Genomic DNA, 25,608 nt, shown 5'->3' with positions numbered 1-25,608 from the left:
CAGCTTGAAGAGTTTCCAGACAATCTTACAGAATAATAAAAACCATATTGTCCCTCAGTTTAACAGTCTAAATAGACTCAGTATAGAAGGAAAGAGGGGTTGTGAAAGAAAAGGAAAATAAGGAAACTTTCGCATTGCTATCTTTTCTGCAATTTCTCCACAGCTTTCAGTTGCTACAACAGAGCTGTTCTGCTACTTCAGTTTTGCTTTTCCCTAGTCACTCTTACCTGTCATCAGTGTAGTGGGGAAGATGCTATATAGAACAAAACTCTATATTGATTGTTTGTTTCTCTTCTGAGCTTATTTTATGGAGGCTGTTGCATAAATCATATATGCAAACACAATGGACACAATAAACCTTCTAAATAAATGGCATGCTCATAATTATACCCTCTCCTGTTCTGAATATTAAAACTTTCCTGCCATAGCTTTGCACTGTTTAAAAAAGTGGTTACTATGCATTAGTTATTCTTCAGATAAAATCTGAACTGTTTATTTATGCTGCTCCTGTAGAGATAACTGCCTTCAGGATAAAAACATTCATTATTTTTAATATATGGTATAAAATATGCATTCAGAAGAGAAAGCACTAATCCATTCATTCCAGAAATCATAAATTAAAGTTACAATTATTTTTTCAATTTTAAAAATTATTTTTAAAATGTTTTTAAAGCTGCAATTATATTTTCAATTTTTAAATAAAATGTTTTTAAAATGAACTTTTTAATACCTCAAACAGCAGCCTCTTAGTAATTTTTTTTAGAAATGCTTGTTTGCTTGTTCCTTTAATATATATGTTGCTCCACAAACTCTGAATTGTGAATCTTCAGAAAAATAAAATAATAGAATTATAGACAAATGTAAGAATTTGATCTTGACCATTTGTAATGAAGAAAGCCAGTTTTATTTAGTGGTTAAGGCGCCAGACTAGAAACCAGGAGATTGTGAGTTCTAGTCCTGCCTTAAGCACAAAGCCAGCTGGGTGACCTTGGGCCAGTTGCTTTCTTTCAGCCCTAGGAAGGAGGCCATGGCAAATCCCTTCTGAAAAACTTTGCCAAGAATACTGCAGGGACTTGAAGGTGTTAGATTTTCGTACAGATTGGTAAAAGAATAGGATAATAAAATGATGGAATTGGAAGGTATTTTAAATGTCACTTTTCTTCCTTGCTGAGCTCCTGACATGCCTCCCTCTTCCACCTTCAGGCCAATTATAACTGCTTTTATTGATCAGGATCATAGTAAGTGAGGGAACAATTTACTCTTGTCCCAGTTGCTTTGCCCTGATCACGATCCCAGCTTAACACTTCACTTTATTAAATGCAGCGTGGTGCTGAACTTGTCACTTGGCTAAAGCAGAACAGCTCATCCTCCCCCATTAAAAGTGGCAAATTCTGTCAGTCCTATCAGAAACATTGAAATGCATGCTCCCAGTTGTCATCACCAGATTAACGTCTGCCATCCATTTTTCTTTCCGGAAGTGAAAAATGAGGCTATTATGTTTCTTGTTGTTTAAATGTCTCTACGTGACCTTCAGATTTTGGGAGAAGGTAGGGACACCATCTAGAGGATTTGAGAGGTTTTACATTAGGGGAAAAGAAACATCCTTGTTGTTTTTGCTTTCTATAAATTAAAAATTCAGTCTGTCAGATTTTTTAGACAAATATATCAATTTTCGGTTTGCAAAGTTAAAAACATACAGATTTGTATGTTGTAGGCTACGAACATTTGCAAGTATGCAAAATGTAATTTTCTATGGAGAAATACATGTTAAAGCTACATATTTGGATGCCTAAAGTTCAAAAGTACATTCATTTAATGAAATGCATATAAAATAGCTGTGAAAGTTTTTTTTTTTTTTTTTTACAGGACCTTGATACAAACACTTTGCACAAAATGGACCAAGTCTGCATTATTGGCATAATGATGTTATCACACAAATAACTTCAACCATCTCATTGACATACTCTCCAATGTAGTGGATACTCTCTCCAAATTAGTCTACTAAAATGCGATTCCATCGTATTAGTATTCATATAAACTCTTTCTGTCAAATTTCTACAGGCTGTGGTCAATAAAGTGGGAAAACAAAACTAACTGGGCAGCCACCATCTGGAATCCAGACTGCAGGCTTGTATTTCTACTTAGGTGTACCTAAAATATGATACGTTTATCACATTCTTTCCTAGCTGCATGTAAGAGTAATTTTTTTTTCAGTTGTGCCTTGCAATCATGTTGCAGAAGAACACATGATGATAATATATTGGCATTTTTAAAAGGCTGTAATTTTCTGTCTTTGATGCAATTATACTGATTTAAATTGAATGCCACACTGATTTATACTGAAAAAAAAAAGATGTTATATGTGTATAATTGCCTGTGGGTGTGCAGACAGAGAGTTTAATGCCTCTGCTTGATTTTTCCCTCCACTACATTTAAAGGCATTTCATTAAAGTCTAATTTGAACTCCTTTTTCTAAAAAAAAATACTTTCCCTTTCATCATTTGCAGTTCTGGCACATGATTCAGGGTTTCCATAGCTAGAAAATGCGGACATATGCACATATATTTGAATGTGATCTAGGCTGTAAGTTCTTCTAAAATAGATATGCAAAAAGGGGGGCCATGACTGCTTGTAGACATCCAGCACCTCTTTTGCAGACCCAAAAACCTCATTCCTCCCTGCCCTCCCAGTAGATGCAGCTGGTATATTTGTCCTCCTTTTCTACTTTTAGGGTGCTTAAGTAAGCTAACCCCTTCATGGATCACTGCCTTGTCGTGGCGAAGGGGCTTGCGTAACTCAGTGAAGCCATGAGCTATACCGTGCAGGGCCACCCAAGACGGACAGGTCATGACAGAGAGTTCTGACAAAATGTGGTCCACTGGAGAAGGAAATGGCAACCCACTCCAGTATCCTTGCCAAGAAAACCCCATGGACAATGTTAAAAGGCTAAAAGATATGACGCCGGAAGATGAGCCCCTCAGGTCGGAAGGTGTCCAATATGCTACTGGGGAAGAGCGGAGGGCAATTCCAAGTAGCTCCAGAAAGAGTGAAGCGGCTGGGCCAAAGCCGAAAGGACGTTCAGCTGTGGATGTATCTGGAAGCGAAAAGAAGGTCCGATGCTGTAAAGAACAATATTGTATAGGTACTGGAATGTAAGATCTATGAACCAAGGCAAGCTGGATGTGGTCAAACATGAGATGACAAGACTGAACATCGACATCTTGGGAATCAGCGAACTGAAATGGACGGGAATGGGTGAATTTAATTCGGGTGATCATTATATCTACTACTGTGGGCAAGAAACCCTTAGAAGAAATGGAGTTGCACTCATAGTCAATAAGAGAGTGGGAAAGGCAGTAATGGGGTACAACCTCAAAAACGACAGAATGATCTCAGTGCGTATCCAAGGCAAACCTTTCAATATCACAGTCATCCAAGTCTATGCCCCAACCACTGATGCTGAAGAAGCTGAAGTTGACCGCTTCTATGAAGACCTACAACACCTTCTAGAACTAGCACCAAAAAAAGATGTCCTTTTCATCATAGGGGATTGGAATGCTAAAGTAGGAAGTCAAGCAGTAATCGGAATAACAGGCAAGTTTGGCCTTGGAGCACAAAATGAAGCAGGGCAAAGGCTAATAGAGTTCTGTCAAGAGAACAAGCTAGTCATAGCAAACACTCTTTTCCAACAACACAAGAGACGACTCTACACATGGACATCACCAGATGGTCAATACCGAAACCAGATTGATTACATACTTTGCAGCCAAAGATGGAGAAGCTCTATACAGACAGCAAAAACAAGACCAGGAGCTGACTGTGGCTCAGATCATGAGCTTCTTACTGCAAAATTTAGGCTTAAATTGAAGAATGTAGGGAAAACCACTAGACCACTCAGGTATGACTTAGATCATATTCCTTGTGAGTACACAGTGAAGGTGATGAATAGATTTAGAGGATTAGATTTGGTAGACAGAGTGCCTGAAGAACTATGGACGGAGGTCCGTAACATTGTACAGGAGGCAGCAACTAAAACCACCCCAAAGAAAAAGAAATGCAAGAAAGCAAAATGGCTGTCTGATGAGGCTTTACAAATAGCTGTGGAAAGAAGGAATGCGAAAAGCAAGGGTGAAAGGGAAAGATATAAGCAACTGAATGCAGATTTCCAGAGAATAGCAAGGAGAGATAAGAAGGCCTTCTTAAATGAACAATGCAAAGAAATAGAGGAAAACAATAGAATGGGGAAGACTAGAGATCTCTACAAGAAAATTGGAGATATGAAAGGAACGTTTAGTGCAAAGATGGGCATGATAAAGGACAAAAAAGGCAGGGACCTAACAGAAGCAGAAGAGATTAAGAAGAGGTGGCAAGAATACACAGAAGAACTATACAAGAAAGATCTTAATGTCCCTGATGTCCACGCTGGTGTGATCACTGACCTTGAGCCAGACATCCTAGAGAGTGAAGTCAAGTGGGCCTTAGGAAGCATTGCTAACAACAAAGCTAGTGGAGATGACAGTATTCCAGCTGAGTTATTTAAAATACTAAAAGATGATAGTGTTAAAGTGCTGCACTCAATATGCCAGCAAGTTTGGAAAACGCAACAGTGGCCACGGGATTGGAAAAGGTCAGTTTATGTTCCAATTCCAAAGAAGGGCAACGCCAAAGAATGCTCAAACTATCGCACAATTGCACTCATTTCACATGCTAGCAAGGTTATGCTCAAAATCCTACAAGCTAGGCTTCAGCAATACATGAACCGAGAACTACCAGATGTACAAGCTGGGTTTCGAAGAGGCAGAGGAACTAGAGACCAAATTGCCAACATTCGCTGGATCATGGAGAAAGCACGAGAGTTCCAGAAAAATATCTACTTCTGCTTCATTAACTATGCAAAAGCCTTTGATTGTGTGGATCACAACAAACTGTGGCAAATTCTTAAAGAGATGGGAGTACCAGACCACCTTACATGTCTCCTGAGAAATCTGTATGTGGGCCAAGAAGCAACAGTTAGAACCGGTCATGGAACAACCGATTGGTTCAAAATAGGGAAAGGTGTACGACAAGGCTGTATACTGTCACCCTGCTTATTTAACCTATATGCAGAGTACATCATGAGAAATGCCAGACTGGAAGAATCACAAGCCGGAATTAAGATTGCAGGGAGAATCATCAACAACCTCAGATATGCAGACGATACCACCCTAATGGCAGAAAGTGAAGAAGAACTAAAGAACCTCTTGATGAGGATGAAAGAGGAGAGTGCGAAAGCTGGCTTGAAACTCAACATTAAAAAAACTAAGATCATGGCATCTGGACCCATCAATTCCTGGCAAATAGAAGGGGTAGAAATGGAAGCAGTAACAGACTTCATTTATCTGGGCTCCAAGATCACCGCAGACGGAGATTGCAGCCATGAAATTAAAAGACGCTTGCTCCTTGGGAGGAAAGCTATGGCAAGCCTAGATAGCATATTAAAAAGCAGAGACATCACCTTGCCGACAAAGATCCGCATAGTCAAAGCTATGGTTTTTCCAGTAGTAATGTATTGCTGTGAGAGCTGGACCATAAAGAAGGCTGAGCGCCGAAGAATTGATGCCTTTGAACTGTGGTGCTGGAGAAGACTCTTGAGAGTCCCCTGGACTGCTAGGAGGTCAAACCAGTCAATCTTAAAGGAAATCAACCCTGATTGCTCATTGGAAGGATCGATAATGAAGCTCAAGCTCAGATACTTTAGTCACCTAATGCGAAGAGAGATCTCTTTGGAGAAGACCCTGATGCTGGGAAAGATTGAAGGCAAAAGGAGAAGAGGACGGCAGAGGATGAGATGGTAAGATAGCATCACTGAAGCAATGAGCATGAAACTGAGCAAACTCAGGGAGGATGTGAAGGACAGGAAGGCCTGGCGCAATATGGTTCATGGGGTCACGAAGAGTCGGACACGACTTAACGACTAAACAAAGTAAGCTAAAAACAAAATGAGTTCCTTGAGCATTGCAGATGCTTAAGGCATCCATCGATGCCTTCATACACACATACACAAAACTGAGACAATTTCTCTTTGTTTGGAATTTTAAGGAGTAAAATAAGAATATGCATACATTAAAACTTCCAAGTTCCCAAGAGACAAAAAAAAAAAGGCCTTTGGCCCCATCTGCACTGATAACTTCCTTCTTCCACTTGCTTTTCCATCTGTTAAAAAAAGAAAACAAAAGATTGCAGTGTTTCCCTTTGATTGGTAGAAGGAAATACTGTATAGTGCTGAAAACAAAGATGATCTTTATGTGCTCTACAGCACTCTTGGAGTGGGGTCCCCTTGGTGCTGCCCTCAGAATGTCTCAAGCTGTGTTTTTCTGTTCTAAAATGGGGAACTTTTACTCTAGAATGAAGCACAGGATAGGCTTGTGCCAACACAGTTTGCTTGTTACATATATTCACTTTTGGAATATGTATGTTTTCATTTTTTGCTGTTGCATTCTGGGCTTAACAACCACAACCTGGCCACAACCTATTGCCCCTCATAAAATGCCTCTCTACAGCATTAATAGTATTATGGTTATCGCTTATTGCTATTTAAAACTTTTAAAGTATGATTATTTTTATTTTAGATTATTAGTTGAGTCCATGCATTCACCAGTTATTTTCTCTTTATCTAGTTTTAGAACTTGTGTGGAGAATAGATCATATTTTAGGTCATATTTATGTAGAAATATTGAAAATTCAAAAGGGTTCACAAACTTTTAAGCACCACTGTACATATATTTCCACCTCTGGATTTTATTTACTTTAATGTAAGTATGCGGTGACCCCCTATGTTTCTGAGGTGAGCAATTGTACAATAAAAAGACTTTCTTGGAAACCTCCACATTTATTTCTTTTTTAAAAAGAAAAAATTATTTTCAGAAGCCTATACCTAGCATACATAACTTTTTTTAGACTGACGGCTACCATATCCTTTGAATGGATTACTGAGGGGTGTATTTAAAAAAGTAACAAGTACATCAGGATAAAAATTAAATTATATTTTCATTTAATTGTAACTAAATATAGGTGATATGATTATTATCCAGTAAGGCCACATAGTGCTTTAGATTCTATATCAAAAATATTCTTTGGATCATGCAGGGGTGCAAGCATAATATCTGTCTGCAACTCTTTAAAGCAGCTGCATCTTTTCCTGGGTTCAGATGGCAGCTACAGAGGATAGCTAAAAGATTTGGAAAAATACATGGCTCCTTTAAAGAATTGAAGGTAAGTGCCTTCCTTAAAGCACATGTTCAGAATTGAAGAATACTTTTATACCTACTCTCCAGTCATGCAAATAATGTTTTTCCATTCTGTCACATTTTAAAACATTAGCATTTGGTAACAATTGGAGGCTTGGGAATCTCAAGGAATTGCATCCAAGGCTGTTGAGGGCCATACATGGTCTGGGAACTCAGATTATGGACTACTAACCTAGGGGATCAATAGGCCTCTGGATTCTGATCTTCCAAAAGTGTGTATGTGTTTATGTGCATGTGTATTTTACTACTGATGTTATGCTGTGGTTTAGTTACCCCAGAGACTAAAAAAAAAAAAAAAAGTTTTAGTTAATAAAGGAAAATTAATTTAGAAAAATAGGAAATATTTGTAATGGATATATTTTCTCCCACTAATTTATGGATGACTTAATGGATTCAATTGCTTTGCTCTCATTTTCTCTGAAACAATAACTTGTGCATAGTTTCTTCTTTATTTTGGCTAGCTTTTCTTATGAATGTACAAAGCACCAGCAACTCCCAAGAATGTTGGATGTTGATCTGACAGTCTTCTTTTTTATTGAAACCAGGCTATAGATAAAAGGGATCAGTTCTTGCAGGCTCTTAGCAGATTAGCCATTACAGACAACAATGGTGGTTTATACATGAAATAAGATTAGTTTGGAACAGATGTTTTGTTGTATGTGCTTGGAATCACAAGCACAATCTCATGAATTTAGGAGGATAATTCAGAGGGATTTTTTTTTCCTGTGTTTCAGAAATATGTTCTTTCAGTGAATTTAGGAATGTTATATTTGAACTTTCTAAATAGAAAACACTCCAAAGAGAAGGGTGTGTCTGTATCAGTGTTTACCAACTCATGTTGTATTCATGTATGATAGACCTCAATACAGCATGAGCATGTATAACAAGTAACTGTGATATATTGAGTGTATAACATATCTGATGTTGTCTACACTGAGAATCTATAAATAAGAAGTAAGTAGTGGTATGTAGTCTTGCAAAAACCTCTGTTCTAAATCAGAAAAACTCTACCCTGGGCCAGAATTATAAGCAAGATCTGTGATTTCAGAGGCAGATAGCACCTACGAGCTCACTACCTTTACCCTGGACTAGGGTATAGGCAGTATACTTTCAGGCATAGCTCATTACCAGTACCCCTATATGCACATCTGGTCATTCCCATCCTACCTGTCCTGCACTGGCAGGAGAACATCAAATGGTAATGTCCCCAGCAAGAAAAATAGGGATGGAGGCCTTGCTGCTGGTTGTTTCCTGTGGCTGCAACATGTTTTCATTGCTAGGAAATCATCCTGCTAGTGCCAAAAAGGCACCTAAAGGCAGAATTAAAGAAATGGTGGGCTTCTGAATGGGGTTCTATGGCAGACTAGATATCCCTGGAGGAGCAGGGATGGCATTGCAGCAGAGATCAGCAGCTGGACAGTGAATTCTGGCTGGTGCAATCTCTCCAGACAAGGAGAGATCATGAGATCACCCATATGTGCTCCGGACAGCTGCTCCTCATAAGAAGACTGCAGGAACTTAGATTTTTGCAGTTGACTCATGATTTGAGTGGCTAGGATCAAGGGATTTCAATTTAGCTCATAGCCATAATACAGCCTATATGAGCACAATGTTGTCAAAAGCCTCACTTTCTTAATCACTATCAGATGTAATTATAGTTAAAGAGAGATTTTCTGGGCGGTATAAAATAAATCCAGTTAGTGACTTAACTTACTTTCTGGATTAAAAAAAGAGGAAAAAAGAGCTTTAAGCTTTTTAAATTTTTAGCAAAAAGCTTAACAAGAATTGGATGTAAGAAAGTTTAAAACAAATGAAGGACAGTAATTTTGAAAAATTAAATTTTGGTGAAAGTGCTTTTTAAAATATTGGAAATAAACAGACAAACAGACTTGACCTTCATGGGAATGTTATTTGTTTAGCATTAAAAAGCATAGGTGGATTTTACAAAATAAAGATAAATGTAATATGAGCCAGATTGTGATGGTGACTATAACTATAGAGTGCCATTTGAGGTAAAAGTATTAAGAACACAGAAAGACAAAACGGGGGGGGGGGGGAGGAAGCCTGCCTTTTGCTTTCCCTCTTGTGACAGTTTCACTTTTGGATTATAATATTAGAATGGTAATCACCAGAACAGTGGAAAAAACAGGAGGAGGGAGGAGGGGATTGTTAACGCAACCTGCAAAAAGAGGAATTACACCAGACTTGCTTCAGAAAATGTTTCAGGAATTAGGCAAAAACTTGTCTGAATCACTTACTATAAAACTGACAGCTTTTGAAGATGGAATGGACGAAAGACTTGTACAGATGAAAGTCGAGATGAAAGAAGAAGTTAAGAAGATGAAAAACTCTGCAAAACGAAAGAGTGGAGATGTAAAACAAATTAATGATAAACTGGAAATTTTGGAAAGTAAGACAGAAGTTATAAATAGAAAGATGGAAAGAGATTTAGATAATCTGGCATTATTGGAGTTGAGAGAGAGGGAATTTTGCCTGAGATTCAGAGCAATCCCAGAAGTTTCTGGTGAAGACATTATAAAAAAGGTAGTTAAAGCGCTATCAATTTTTTGGGAATGGGATGAAGAGGATACAGAGGCAGAAATTGACAAAGTTTATAGAATAAATACAAGATTTGTGAAATTAAGGAAAGTTCCAAGGGATGTCCTGTGCACTTTGTCAGGAAGAAGACAAGAGACCAATACTGCAGCAGTATTTTAATACAAGACTGAAGATTGATAATATAAATGTAATTTTATAAAATTTGCTCAAAGAAATTCCAATTAGAATACTGCTAAGAGAAAGGAGTACTTCTTTCTGACTGATAGACTTAAACAGAAAAAGATTCCATTTCAATGGGACAAACTAGAAGGGGTAATTTTTACTTTCAAACAGTAGAGGTTTTGACTGAATACTGTGTAGAAAGCAAGAGAATTTCTAGAAAAATTAAAGAACTGGAAACAATACAAATGGAAGTGACAGATGAAACTACACAAAAGCCTCTACAGGTGCAACAGGAAAGTAAAAGGGATGATACTGAATTATGTGCTACAAGTATTGACTTTTCTAAATTTTTGGCCTGCTTATGGATTATAGATGCATAAAACATGGAATATAAATGTAGCAAATGTTCATCAAAAGAGAAAAAAAAATCATTATTTGAAAAAAATCACAACAAGATATAATTTGCTTACAAGAAACACATATTAGAAAAAAGAATATAAAATATTTGACTTACAGAAATTTTGGTGAAGAATTTATCTCAATAGAAAAAAAAGAAAAAAGAAAAAAGAAAAAAAAGGAGTTGTTTTGTATATAAACCCCCATCTACAACCAGAACTTGTATTGACTGATGAGCATAGTAGTTATGTTGGGGTGGAAACTAATTTGCATGGGGTTAACCTCTGATATTGGGAATTTATGCCCCAAATGAGGCATAAATAAAGCAATGTTCTATAATGGACTTATGGACAAACTAATTTTTCTTATGAAAATTGGTATTTAATGGGAGATTGGAATGGAGTGATCTCCCCACAAATAGACAAATCTTCTGAGAAAAATATTGAAATTACACAAGGTAAACTACCAAAAGTTGTTGTTTTTTTAAAATTTGATGGACAATTTAGGTCTTGTTAATACATGAAGACATAAAAATGGCAAGTCAAAAAAAAGGTTTTTTTTTTAAAGACATAGGGTTTTTTTGAGAATAGATATGATTTGGATTTCAAAGAATTTTACTATTGAAGTTCATATAGTAGTGATATTACCAAATATTACCAAAGAGCTTTTCAGATCATAATCCAGTGAGTTTGGTTTTTAAAGTTAAACCCAGTTCTTTCAGATGGAAGTTAAATGAACAGCTGTTACAGAAAGAAGCAATAGTGGAGGACTGTAAAAATAAATTAAAGGAGTTTTGGGGAAATAATAAAGGTATAGATGTAAGAATGGTTTGGAACACAAGCAAAGCTTTCATAAGAGGCTACTTTATACAACCTAATAGGGAACTCAAAAAGAAGAGGCAAGAGAAAATACAAGCTATTTTGGGTGAGATAAAAAAAAGGAAAAAAAGAAGAAGAGGGATTAAAGAAGATTCCAGAGAAGACAAATATTTCTCAACAAATGAAGCTTCTGCAGTGACAATTATCTATGTTAACACTAAGAGAAATGGAAATAAAAATGAATTATGTAAAACAACAACAACAACAACACACACACACACACACACACACAACCCTGAGTTTGCAAATAAACCAGGGTAGTGGTTGGCATACAAATTATGAAAAGAAAAAGAAAATAAAATGATACTGAAATTACAAGAGGGAGATACTCTAATAACAGATAATGTGGTTATGCAAAAAGACTTTCATCAGTATTATTCCAATTTATATAAAGGACAAGAAATGTTCTTGGAGAAAATACATGAATATTTAAAGAAACAAATTTTACCAAAGCTTGCAGAGAAACAGAAACAGATTATGAATGGACCCATAACAATAAGGGAAGTTTGCAAAGCTATAAAAAAGATTAAAAAGGGAAGGTGCTTAGACCAGATCGGTTACTGGCTTCTTACTATAAATGCTTTGAAGATGAACTTTTACAACCTTTACAAAATATGATGAATTCTATTTTACAGAGAAAAAGATGACAGAGAGCTGGAAAGGGGCTAATATAGCAGTAATACCTAAGGAGGGACAAGATTCAACTTTAGCAAGAAACTATCAGCTGATATCATTATTGAATAATGACTATAAGTTGTTTACAATGATTTTAGCTGAGAGGTTGAAAATAATTTTGCAAGAATTTATTCATGAGAAGCAATGTTTTACCTAAAAGACAGTTAAAGGAAAATATAAGAAATGCGTTAGACATTTTGGAATACTCGGAGCAACATAATGAAAAACAAGCCACATAGATTTTCTTAGATGCAGAAAAGGTCTTTGACAGTTTGAACTGGGCCTTCCCATTTAAAGTTTTGAAAGATATGAATTTTGGGGAGAATGTTATTAAATGGGTAAGATCAAACTGCACTTAGCAGAAAGCAAAAGATTAATATACAACTGAAACCAGAACTTTTCCTCTTGGGACTGATGGGTAAACAGAAAAAGTAATTGAACTTTGTTTTTATATATCACTAGACGACCAGTGACCCACTGGGTCATCGTTTCAAAATATTCCCTTACCTAAACAGAGAAACAGAATGAACAAGGGCAAAAAAGCAGTGGGAGTGGGAATGCCTTATGACTTGCTGCTGGCTTCCCTGACTTTGCTAGTGGGAAGCTGGCAGAAGTCTTCCTTCCTTCCTTCCTTCCTTCCTTCCTTCCTTCCTTCCTTCCTTCCTTCCTTCCTTCCTTCCTTCCTTCCTTCCTTCCTTCCTTCCTTCCCTCCCTTTTCTTTCCCCCCTGCCTCCCTCCTTTAATTTCCATATGTAATATAAGTTGCTGGGGGAAAGTGGAACCAAGGGAGCCATGGTCTGTGAGGAAAACTGCACACCTGCTCCACATTCCTGCGTGTCCCAAAGGGCCCCCTCCCTCAAGGGAGGAACAGGGCTCACTCATTGACCACTGGTGCCCCCTATCCTCTCTACCTTGTCAACAGGCATCCAAGTCACTCCCTTGTCCTTCCCTCACTGCCAACTGCTGTTAAGAGATTTCAATTTTCTGCCTCAGTTCCAAAGCAGCCAATCACCAGCTTCCCATCAGGCCTTGCTGCCAGCTGATTGGGCAGAGGGAGGTAGGAAAGAGGTCAGGAATATGCCCATGCTGATCATGTGACCTGGGTTAACTGCTGCAGTGCAGGGCTGAAGCAGCCACAAATTCCCCAAATTTCCATCCCACGGGAGTCATGGGTCCTTACATTCTAGTAAGTTAGCCCATTTGAGGTACCTTTGTTGGGAAATTGTTGCTCTCCCATGTATCATTTTGCCTAGTTAAAGGTTACAGACAACAGAGTTTTAGTTATATAGATAACCACAGCGAGATTATTGTACGCACAAAGATGGAAATATTTGGCAATACCTACAATGGAGGAATGGTTGGTGAAGATATTGGAACTTGCTGAATTGCCAAATTGACCTGTGATTAGAGAAAAGACAATATCTATGTTTATTGCTGACTAAAAACCCCTTATGGACTTGTGTAAAACAGAAAAAAATGAATTATGATCTATGGTTTGGATGATTAGATAGTATAGATTTTAGAAACAAGAGAGTCATGATGTAATTTTAGAGAAAGAGGTAAATCTACAATTGTACTTATAACTGCTGTAAAGAAGAAATCTTTTTTCTTTCTTTTCTATTTTTCTTCTACCTTTTTTCTTTTTGCACTTTAGCTTTCTCTTTTATTTCTTCCTTTTTCTTTTTTTCTTCTTTATTTTAGTTTGCATTGATTTTTACTCTTGTTTTTAAAACTTTCAATAATATATATACATATACATATATATTTAAAGAAATGGCAAAAGTCTTGACATTTTTAATTGGATGGATATATAAAGACTGAAAAGGATGACATTCCAAGAAATCAGTAGTGATTTTAGTGAATTAAGTCAAATAATCTAGAACATTTTTGTCCCAAACAGTAGGATTGCACAGACTATGAGAGGTGCCCTAAAACTTCTGTCATGTCCCAAGGAATGTCTGACCTGTTACTCTCAGATCATGTGCAACTGCGTTGCATGAAGTCCAGGAGTATCTATTTGCATAAAGATTGCATATACCAATTTAGATGCACATCTGGAATCGATAACTATAATTAAATTAGGAAAGCAATCTATCTACCTACCTACCTATCTATTTATTTGTTTTCAGCCTTTCCTTCAGGATCTCAAGGTGGTGCATGCAGTACTTCCTCCTCCTATTGTTTTCCACAGCAATAACTCAGCGGAATACTTTGGGCTAAGAAAGAGTAACCAGGGCAAAGTCACTCAGTGAGCTTCTATGCTGAGGATGGGTTAAAACTGTTCTCCCCCACGGTAGACCAATACTTTTAGCGTTATCCCATGCTAGGTCTCTATATATACCTGCTAGTTTGCTCACTGTTAATGGGCAACTTCAAGACCCCTGCTGTACTTACTTATGATTCTTTGGGCTAGATAGCCCTTCAAACAGTTATAAGCAGCATGTGACCCTCCAGATGTTGTTAAACTTCAAGATACAGCAGTCCTTCAAAGTCTAGGGACGCTGAAATGTAGGTCAGTTACATTTGGAAGGTCACAATTTTCCTACTGCTGAGATAGATGATATCGTCAAACAGAAATCCTTTGGTTGCAAAACAAAATACTGAATTTATTGGCCACTTGAATATGACCCAGCCTATCAAGGATTATGTTGGTGTAGAAAGACACTTCAAGTCATTAATTCAGTAAACATGACTAAACTTTGTGGAAAGATTTAGTGAGGCACTGAAGCACTTGAACTGCTCTCCTTTCTGTTGCAGAATTCTCATTCTTGCAAAGTCTGTAAAGCCTAATCTCTGAGGAGAAAAAAAATATTTTGATGTCTAAGCACTCCAAAGTTTTTTACTTTTGAAAATTGCTGCTGTATAATCAGATAGATTATTACAACCTCACCTTTTCCCCCAGAAGTAATTACTTGATTATTGTAATGCAGCACAATATTTTAATTATCCTTTAATTCACCATGACTAGGTCAGATGTATCTTAGAGAACAAAATGTATATGCACCATTATAAATTCCTTATATATAATATATATATATAATCAACAGTGCCTATATATATATATATATATATATATATATATATATATATATATATATATATATATATATATATATATATATATATATATATATATATATATATATATATATATTATATATATAGGCACTGTTGATTATACTTCACATATATACTTCACACCTACTTTGAATGTATGTCTATGTGAAGTATAATTGGTCTCCTCCTAAGATTTACAGCAAAATCAAAAGTCATTTATAGAGTAATTATGCAGACCATATTGATTTTTTGCTTCATATTTGTAAACATATTGCCTTTAGCTAATGGGTTGAAATTATAAGAAAAATTAACCATCATCTTATTAGAAATGAGCTGCTCCTTCTCTCTTTGGTGGCCTGAAATGAAACAATTAAATGGCTCAATTTGTTAATTAGAATACCCATGAAAAAGACACAGTGCATCACAGATGGTGTTCTGAGATGTTCCATAGAAGTATAATTTTCTGAGACTGTGAATAATTGGGCTGACACTTAATTTGGGCATGGGCAAGGACAAAAAGAATTAGTCAAAATATTTGCCTCAACAAATACAATGGATCTGAAAGGAAAGGGAACATCAAGCATACTTCTTTATGAAACATTAAAACATGGGAAATAGCATTTGTCATTTCTTTATATATTGATTTTAGGAGTTGATGTTTGTTTTTATGTTGAATTGGGGATTTCTTCCCATACAAAACAGTACTTACTAGCTTATATATTTATTTCTGAGATTTCTGCCTCACATCTCAGCAGTGCTTTATTATGAGAGAAAATCAACTTTCCACTTTCTGCAATAGGGTTTTGGTTGGATTAGAGAAGTGACCTATTGTAGAAAGAAGGCATTCATGGGCATCCATAGGTAGGTGTGGGAGTAAATGTTTGACTGATGGATTATATGCTATGGATTATATTTGGTTGACTCTTAGCAACCACATGACAATCTGTCCCTAACCTGGTCTTTCAGGTCTTACAGGCAATACAGCGCACTGATTGTCATTGTAACTGAATCCATCCACCTTGCTGCTGGTTGTTGTTGTTGTTGTTATTATTATTATTATTATTTATTTGACTTGTCCCCGCCCATCTCCCCAAAACGGGGGACTCTGGGCGACTTACAACAAACTAAAATCAGCAATACATAATTAAAAGATTATAAAACCAAAGTACAAAGAGAAAGATACAAAGGCTAAAAAATCCAAGAGGCCGATAGAGGCCACACCAGGTTGCTAAGGGGCCAGCCAACCCCATTTTTGATATCCTCCCTCCCCGCCCCAGGCCAGATGGCAGAGCCAGGTCTTCAAATCCCTCTGAAAGGCCTGGAGTGAGGGGGCCTGTCTCACCCCCGGGGGCAAGATGTTCCAAAGGGTGGGGGCTACAGCAGAGAAGGCCTGCCTTCTGGACCCCGCTAATCGAAGTTCTTTTACCGCGGGGATCCGGAGCATGCCTTCTCTGTGAGATCGGGTGGGACGGGTTGAAATCATGGGGGCGAGGCGGTCCTTCAGGTAACCTGGTCCCATGCCATGTAGGGCTTTAAAGGTGATAACCAACACCTTGAATTGGACCCGTAAGCAAACTGGTACCCAATGCAGCTCACGGAGCAAAGGTGTTATATGGGTCCTTCTTCAGGCCCCAAAAGTTGCTCACGCAGCCGCATTCTGGACCAGCTGAAGCTTCCGGATACTCTTCAAGGGTAGCCCCATGTAGAGCGCATTGCAGTAGTCTATCTGGGAGATAACAAGGGCATGAGTGACTGTTCGCAGGGCATCCCTATCCAGGAAAGGGCGTAACTGGTGCACAACCCGAAGCTGTGCAAAAGCCCTCTTGGCCATGGCTGCCACCTGCTCTTCGAGCAGGAGCCGTGAGTCCAGGAGGACCCCCAAATTACGCACTGGATCTGTCTGGGGCAGGCCTACCCCATCCAAGACCAACGATGATGACATCCCGGATACAGAGGAGCCATTAACCCACAGCTACTCCGTCTTGCCGGGGTTCAGCTGGAGCCTGTTGTTCCCCATCCAGACCCTCACAGCCTCCAGGCACCGTGAGAGGGCGGTCACGGCATCACTTACCTCACCAGGGATGGAGATATATAGTTGAGTATCATCAGCATACTGATGATACCTCATCCCATGATGACGGATGATCTCACCCAGCGGTTTCATATAGATGTTGAAAAGGAGTGGAGAGAGAACCGAACCCTGCAGCACCCCACAATGGAGGGACCGAGGATGGGACCTCTCGCTCCCTATCACCACCGATTGGGATCTGCCCTGGAGAAAGGAGGTGAACCAGCACAAAACTGTGCCACCCACCCCCATATCCCTGAGCCGTCCCAATAGGATACCGTGGTTGACGGTATCGAACGCTGCTGAGAGATCAAGGAGAGCAAGGATAGTTGTCTTCTTCTTCTCCTTCCTTCCATTTTTTCTAGCATTAGAGCCTTCTCTAGAGAGTTACGTCTTTGAATAATGTATCAAAAGTAGGATCATTTGAGCCTGATCATTTATGCCTTCAGTGAGAACTTTGGGTTGATTTGTTCAATGATCCATTTGTTTGGTTTCTTGGCTGTCTATGGTATTCTCAGGAGTCTTCTCCAACACCAGTGGGAGTAATGTCATGTGTGTAATGGATGTCACTGAGCAAATGAATCACAAATTATGCATCATCTAAAATATGACATGATGCAAATGCAACAAATTGCATAACATACATAATTTGCTCAATTATATCATTATCCATGTGACATCATCATGGCTTCTACCAGATGCCTATGAAGGGTTCTTTTGCTTATAGAAGTGTTGGCTTACATCTTGAACTAAGAAGCCTATCACACTTCAGCACTTCCAATGCTTTAAGATTACAGTCCTCAAACTTCTTTGGAGCTTGGAGGACACCAGGTTGATGAAGGCTGAATTAGAGAGAGAGAATAAAAAATATTCTGTTTCTACACAAAATCTTGAGTTAAAGTTGGTGTGACAACTCGCACAAGAGAAAGCATGGGAACTTTAGAGTATATTTAGGGATTATTCCTATCCTTCCAGTCAAGCTTTTTTAGATCCAGTTTGGTGACATTAGCTAGATTATCTTGACTGATCCAAAAAATGAAGCAAGATCAGATCTGGTAAATCCTTGGATAGAATACTAGTCTAGATTTGTAGGCTAGATGCAGTTGTAAAAGAGCAACAACAAACAGACAATGGCGATAACAAAGCACTTCAATAATGCTACCAGGAAAATATCACAGACATTATTCACAGGAGTTGAGCTTGACTCAAGGGAATCTTTATCTTTACTTTAAATTTACTGATGGCCTTCAACAAATTCAGTAATGGCAGTCTCAGCATGCATCACATGAGCAGAACAATGCATGGTTATGCTGGAGTTTATGAGCCAATTCATTTTATTAGAAGATTTTCCCACTGACAACTCAAGCTAGTATCAAGAATCATTGATGCAGAAACCAATTTGGTAGAGAGATTCTGGGACAGGTTGCTCCAGACTGTGTAGAACATGATCACTGTACTGTTGTCTCTAATACTATTACTATTTGTCATGTGTGTCACTGATATTATTGCAGCCTTCTCCAACTTGGTGCCCTTTAGACATGTGGACATCAGTGACTGTAATTCTCACCAATGGCCATGGTAGCTGGAGAGGCAAACGATTTGGAGAGGGAAATTTTACTTTACAATAAAAGGAAAGGAAGCCTTTTGCATTATTATTGATAAAGGCAAGAAAGAACTTTCTCAGGTTAAAATCACTGGATATGCACTTGATTATTTTGATTCTGCAATATAGTATTTTATTTTAAACTAGAAAATGGTTTGGAAAGGTTTTCAATGGCTGAAAACACATTTTGGAATAAAGCAAAGGTTATTAATTATTGTTATTGTTGTTATTTGCTACATAACCTGGAAAATATCTTGGTCTTATCCAGAAGGAATCTGGTAGCACCTCTTCCAACTAACAAATTTTATTAAAAGGCCTAAGCTTCATTAGATGGTCTAACCCACGGGTTCTTAACCTTTTGAGTCATGGACCCCTTTGAGAGTCTAGTGAAACCTATGGACCCCTTCTCAGAAAAATGTATTTAAAAGCATAAAATAAAATATATAGCTTTAGATTAATTGATGTTATCAAACATTTTTGGAGTCTACAGGCCATAAATCACTTTGTTGCCTACATTCATTATTGAATGAAAAGCTACATTTCAGTTAGAGCTTAGTGAAATTATAGTTTTATGTTTTTTTCTCATCCAAGTTCAGATTATGAACCCCTGGCCTAATTCATGTCACATTTTCTTGTCATACATCAACTGTTATTTGTAGTTTGTGACACCAGTTATTATTAATATTATTAATATTCAACATATCTCCCTCCCATTCTTCCTTCAAGGATAAGATAATCCCACCTGGGCTTCACAGAACACTGGGAGGTGGGGAGGACTAACACAAAGCAGCATTTGTGCAACACATTACATCCAGAGGCTAATTAATTATTTTTTACTCAAGATATTTTGGTGGTATTTGACTTGAACCTGACCTAGTAATGGCAAGGTTTCTAGGGTTGCACAAGACACTGGAACACTACATGATCTGAAAAGACAGCTTGGGGGATTTGTGGCTGTGCACCCAATACAGTCCCATGGCAGAGCTGGGTCTTTTCCCATTGCCCCCCACATGACGAAGCTTGTGTGCAGTCTTTGGCTAATTAGCATCCAAGAGAGCAGAAAATGTAGCAGGGACCTTGATTCTGAAGGCTAATAGTCAAATAGTAAAATTGGCAGGCACATTTACCAAGAGATAATTTACAGGTTGACAGTGTAATTTCCATATTTTAATTTTGTCCTCTTACTCTGGAGATATTACTATTTATTTAATACATGCACACACACACACACACACAATATATATATATATATCCTTTAATTTTTTAAAGGGGCATATTGCCTGTTTTGTTATACGCTGTACATCAAGCAATCCCATTTTTTTTTCTCCTGGAAGATATATGCTTTAACGATAAGCCACAGAAACCAGTTGGGTTTTGGGTGAAACTGGTTTCTGTGGCATATTAGAGTCTGCATATCTTCATACTACTGCAGGTATATCTAATCACCACCAGATGTCCTTTCATACCAGTGTTATTTCTACTAGATGACTAGCTTTGTAGAGCTGTTGTGGTGAAAATGTACAGTATAATATTAACTTTTAAAAAATACATGCTTTATTTACCATTTATACTGACATCTAATACAACATTTTTACTGAATTAGAGGGTATTCAGCTTTGAATTTGTTATCTGTTTTACTGCTTTGGTCATTTAACTGTGATTATAATTCCACTGTTCACTATGCTTTCTGATCTACCATTTTACTAATTCATGGTTTTAAAACATTTGGAACTTTATCCATCCTTCTCATTTTACTTATATTAAAATGGTGCAGTGTAGATTTATTCCAGGTTTGATGTGCAAACCAGCTAATCAGACATGCTGTTTTGCAAATTAGAGTGTTCCATTCTATCCCTCCTGGTTTTCCATGTTTCCTCCATGAATTATCCACTGAACATGGAAAAATTTCAGCTCTCCTTCCTTTCTTTATGGATCTCCAATGTGCAGTCATATTTTGCACTGGTGTAAAATTTATCTTTTGCCATTCTTTAATCTGGTTTATGAAATCTAACATCAAATTGTATTGTTTAATCCAGTTTCTCAATCTTGGCAGCTTTAAGATGAGTGGACTTCAATTCCCAGAATTCCCCAGCCAACATGCTGGGAATTGAAGTCCACCCATCTTAAAACTGCCAAGGTTGAGAGATAGTGGTCCAAGAGGTCATCTTTACCTCCCAAAGTGCCCCTTGGTGTGGCAATCTTTTGAGTTATATTACAGCACACTTATGTTAGAAAAAGATGAAATAGGCATCAATAAAAACATATATACCACCAAGAAATACTTGGTACAGACTCTCTAAATCCCAACAAAATATCTGGAATAGTTTCTTTGTCATCTACTGAGGAAGAAAAATGTATTGTGGTGCCTTTCTTCCAGCCACATTTGTTATTCTCTACTCTTCATTTCATTTCATTTCATTTCATTTCATTTCATTTCATTTCCCCTCTGATTGTTTCATTACTAATCTTTGCAAATTTCAAGTACAGAAGTGCTTCCTCCTCTCAAGGTTGCACTTCACATTTTTAATTTTTAGAAAGGCAGATTTTGCATCATTCCACCCACAGACTAACACATTTGATGCTATTTTGGATGAGGCCATGAACAATCTGTAGTTGTACACTATTAGCAACAGCAAGTTTCAGGTCCAATTGGAGGATGGTGACAGAACCACTCAAAAGGCAATATAATTCCTGTATCCAAACAACTTATTACAAAAGGTTTATAAAATAAAGATTTCATTTCAGAATAGAGGTTCCAGACTTGTTTGTTTTTGTGTTATTTTATGTTATTATTTTTATTGTAAAGCCCATCTTGGCCTATTTTCAATAGCACTACTTCCTATCCTCAGATTTTATCTTACTTCCTCTCTTTCCCTGTAACCTATTCTATTCTGAACCCTCATACTGTGTCTTATGTATACATGTTTTCAGTTCTTACTCCTGTATTCAGAGACTATATCCCAATTTTCTATTCTCACTTTATATCTTATTTTATATTACATGCTAAGAGTATGCCCTTATGTTTAAAGTTCTGTTTCCCTTACTGCTCCTCAGTTGGTCCCACCAAAAATCTACATTGGATTGCTCATGACTGTTGTGTGGTCACCCGCTTCTAGGTGGTTTCCTGGCTAGTTTGGTCTGGCACTGAGGTTGCCAGCAGGATCCCTTGAGGACCCAAGCTTGGTTGTCTACTAGAAGGGCAGATTGCCAGCTCATAGGCATTGTCCCTGCCAGCAGGTCTCTTGGAGTAGTGATGGTCCAGGGGCTGCTTCCTGTTTCTCAGGTCTTGCCTTTCCTTGCCAGAGGCTGAAAAAATCCACCTCTCAGCAGCCCCAGAAAAATTTCCTTTTGTGAATTTGTCTGTCTAAAATCAGTTGAAAATATGCAATTTTAGGACAGCAAAAAGGCATATGTGGTAATTACATGACAGCAAGTTTATTGCTGATTATTCTTTTTTCCAAAAGCCCTGGGAATAGTCCAATAACCATATTATTAGAACTCTGATTTAGTTAAGGTTTTTCTTATCCACAGAAACATGCTGAGAAAATAATGTTGTATAATTTGATTGTACATATATTAATTATGGACAGTTGGGAACATGAGGGTAGAATGCAGATAAAGAAAAAAAAATCATTGTTACTACTAAGACAATAGAGTGCTAATATGTACCAGCATGATATCTAAAAGTTAAAATGCTCAACTGAAATTAATGCATCCAAAACAAAACATTGAAACAAGATCTGCTGTTGATAAGGGGACTTGTGGTACAGTATTCCTCTTCTCAGAGCGATTTGCCTGATATTTACATTTCAGTCCACTAGTAGCTATGCGCAGATCTTTCTATAAAATCAGGCTTAAAAGCTCTGATTTTTGAAAAAAATCTTCTGTGAATTGAGATTTGGGTATATCCGGAGAAACAGAAATTAAGTTGAATGCATTGAGAGTGGGTTACTTAAGAAAAGCATGTGATAAAACAGGAGGAGACAGAGAAAAAAATGAATAAGTGCTAAATGAATGTGGACTAAAAGCAAACGTGAGTGACCAGTGGAATCCCCCCTCCCCCCAGAGGTCTGCTTCAGTCATATACAGAGAATAAATGAAGATTGAATTGCTAAAAAAATAGAGAGGAAGGGCAAGACTGAGAAAGTCATGGTTGGATGGAGCTGATGAGTTTCTCAGAAGGAGAGAGATAGAAGTTTAAATAATAAGAAGTAATATATGAAGCTGTGTATGGGAGTGATGGTACATTCAAGCAGAGTGGGTGTGCTCCAAGTCCCCTCAATTATATGTTGTCATCTTGTGGGACTGAGAAAATGTGCCTTCCCTGCTGCAGCCCTGTCCTCTGGAAGAGCATCCCTCCAGAGATATGTACAGCTCCCATTCTCCAAGTATTCCAGAAGTCTCTTAAGATCTGGCTCTGTTCCCAGGCCTGGGGTTAGGATGTTTATGTCAATTGTCAGGTCTTCTTAATGTTATTATTGTTGTTTTGTCCCAATGCTTATGTTTTTCAGTTGTGTATTTGAAATATTGAAAGTGACCCAGAGATGGCTTGCAAGGATAGAAATATAAGGAGAGGTACCGAGAATGATGTTGGTAAAAACCAGGTTCATCTATATTTCCTTTTCTTTTCTCTTATGCCATATCCAATTTCTTTTGCTAATGATTTCTTGCTCCTTTTCTGTCCTTACATAACGCTCCTTACTCCAAAGGAGGATGGTGTGATGGATATGTATATATGTACTATATGTACCTGTGTGGCATTTTGTGTTGTCTTTGATGTGTGAATCATAAACCAATGATTTTTTTCATACTACCAGAGACCAAGGTGATCAAGATGATCATTCTCAACCAAATCAAACTCAGTTCTGAATAGCTGAAGGCTATGAAAGGACTGGGGGAGCGCAAGTGGTTAAAATCCAGTATAATCAAATACGAATATGACTTCCTATCAGTCCAAACATTGGCTATCACAGCAGCACATGGTGGTGGCCAGAAGAACTATTTCAAGGGATGAGAGGGTCAGAATAGAATTGATCTATAGATCTATAGATCTCAGAGGCTCTTTGTAGGCAATTTGTGTTGCATTTTGTGGATAAAACTGCTCTGATCTGCACCAGTTTGGACCCTACATTTTTAACAGAGTCAAAGACAGATGAAGTTGGGCTAAATCTGTTTTATTGTTCAAGAAGTTCGTGCAATTTGAAAAGGTGGGCATATTTCTTGAAGGATTGTTCTTTACCAGCTGTATTCCAAATCTTCCTCTTTCTCTTCCCCCTGCCAGTAAGCATTTTCTTCCCATTACTTTTCTTCCCATTACTTTTTTCTACTGCCTGCCTTACCCTTTACTTTACTACTTCTTACAGAATCATAGACTTGGGAAGGACCATCAGATCCAACCCCCCATTCAGTGTAGGAATAGAAATAAAAGCATTCCCAACAGATGGCCTATAGTCCAGCCTATGCATGGAGTCCTCCATTCATTTTTTAAAAACAATTTCTTGCCTCTGACATATCCTTCAAAGAAGAGCAATCCTACCATCATGTCTAGCAGAATTTCCTCATATGGTCTCTAAGAGAGGGGAAAAAATAAGCATAAGATGGGATCATTTCTGATTTTTTTTAAAAAAGCTGCCTTTATTGGCTAATGGCTCAGGAATGAAATCCAATGGTCCTGCCCTAGCAGCACTATTCTCTTTGCAGTTATAAGTTTGGTTACTGTACATTAAATTTATAATCTGCCTTTTCTCCAAGAACTCAAGGAAATATAGATAGTACTTCCTCTACCAATTGGTCTTCACAATAAATCCGTGAGGTTGGCTAGGCTGAGTGACTGGTTCAAAGATACCCAGTCAGCTTCTATGGCTGAAGATGGGCTGGGATCTTGGTCCCCTCAGTCCTAGATGAGCATCTTAACTTCAAACAGGTTGTTCTTGTTCACCTGATTTTCTTTGTCTATTTGCTTGAAAGACTGCAGTTCCCAGCTTTGATCAGGAAAGGTGATACTTTCTTCCTTCCACACTATGCTGCCTGACAGCCAACTATTTTTAATTTGAAGCAAGCAAACAAACAGGAGATTGAGAGAGAGAGACAATGACTACAGCCACCTCCTGTTAAAGTTACACCTTGCAGTGCATTCTCCAGAAACTTCATTGTGCTTTTAAAGGTCACTGTTGTTTGCCATCTTATTCAGCATGAACACTTGTACTTCAGTTTTACAAGAGAAATTGATGCACTATGCCCTATCTTTTTAGAGACATATCTCTGCATTTGTCATATCTAATTTTGATGAAATCTATTAGAGAGGATAAATTGAGAGAACGTCTATTAAATGCTCTGAATGAATCTGATTTTAAATGGGAACCAAAGTCAAAGTAACACCCCCTCGCTTACCAGCATTCTTACTTGAAATGACATGGGGCTTAAGGCCTTCCTTATACAGAATGCCCCCCACCAGGTATGACTCTATTTCTCATTCTGCAGGATGGGGAAAGAAGGGAAAGAGACACTGATTGCTACATGAGAATATTCCAACTGCTAGTGAGCCTCATGTTTAAAAGACTCCAGCTGTTGCCACAGAAACACACAAATGTAGATGTGAACCTGAAATATAGTTTCCATTGGCTTCTGATAATCACAGATATTATCATGATGGGTATATGACAGGCTGATTTAGGCTGATGACTGAAATTTCAGGCTGATTAGTATGGATGTTTCCAGAACTCTTTCTACTGTCCCTTGAAAAAATGTGTATGGATTCCATTTTCCTGGATAAAGTCAGCACATTCCTTTTCTTGGAAAGGAACAGGTATTAGCAGGAGAACTTTAAGACATAGTTGGATGTACAGAGATATAAAATAAAAGCTTCCTGAAGTCAAGCTTTGATTAATTAGATGGTATTTTCATGGCAACATGTAACCCATGTAG

This window comes from Python bivittatus, unplaced genomic scaffold (genome assembly GCF_059951505.1).
Source record: "Python bivittatus isolate LINGU-HERP-01145 unplaced genomic scaffold, Pbiv_v1 ctg000980_np1212, whole genome shotgun sequence".
NCBI lineage: Eukaryota > Metazoa > Chordata > Lepidosauria > Squamata > Pythonidae > Python > Python bivittatus.
Note: the sequence above shows the minus strand (reverse complement) of the source record.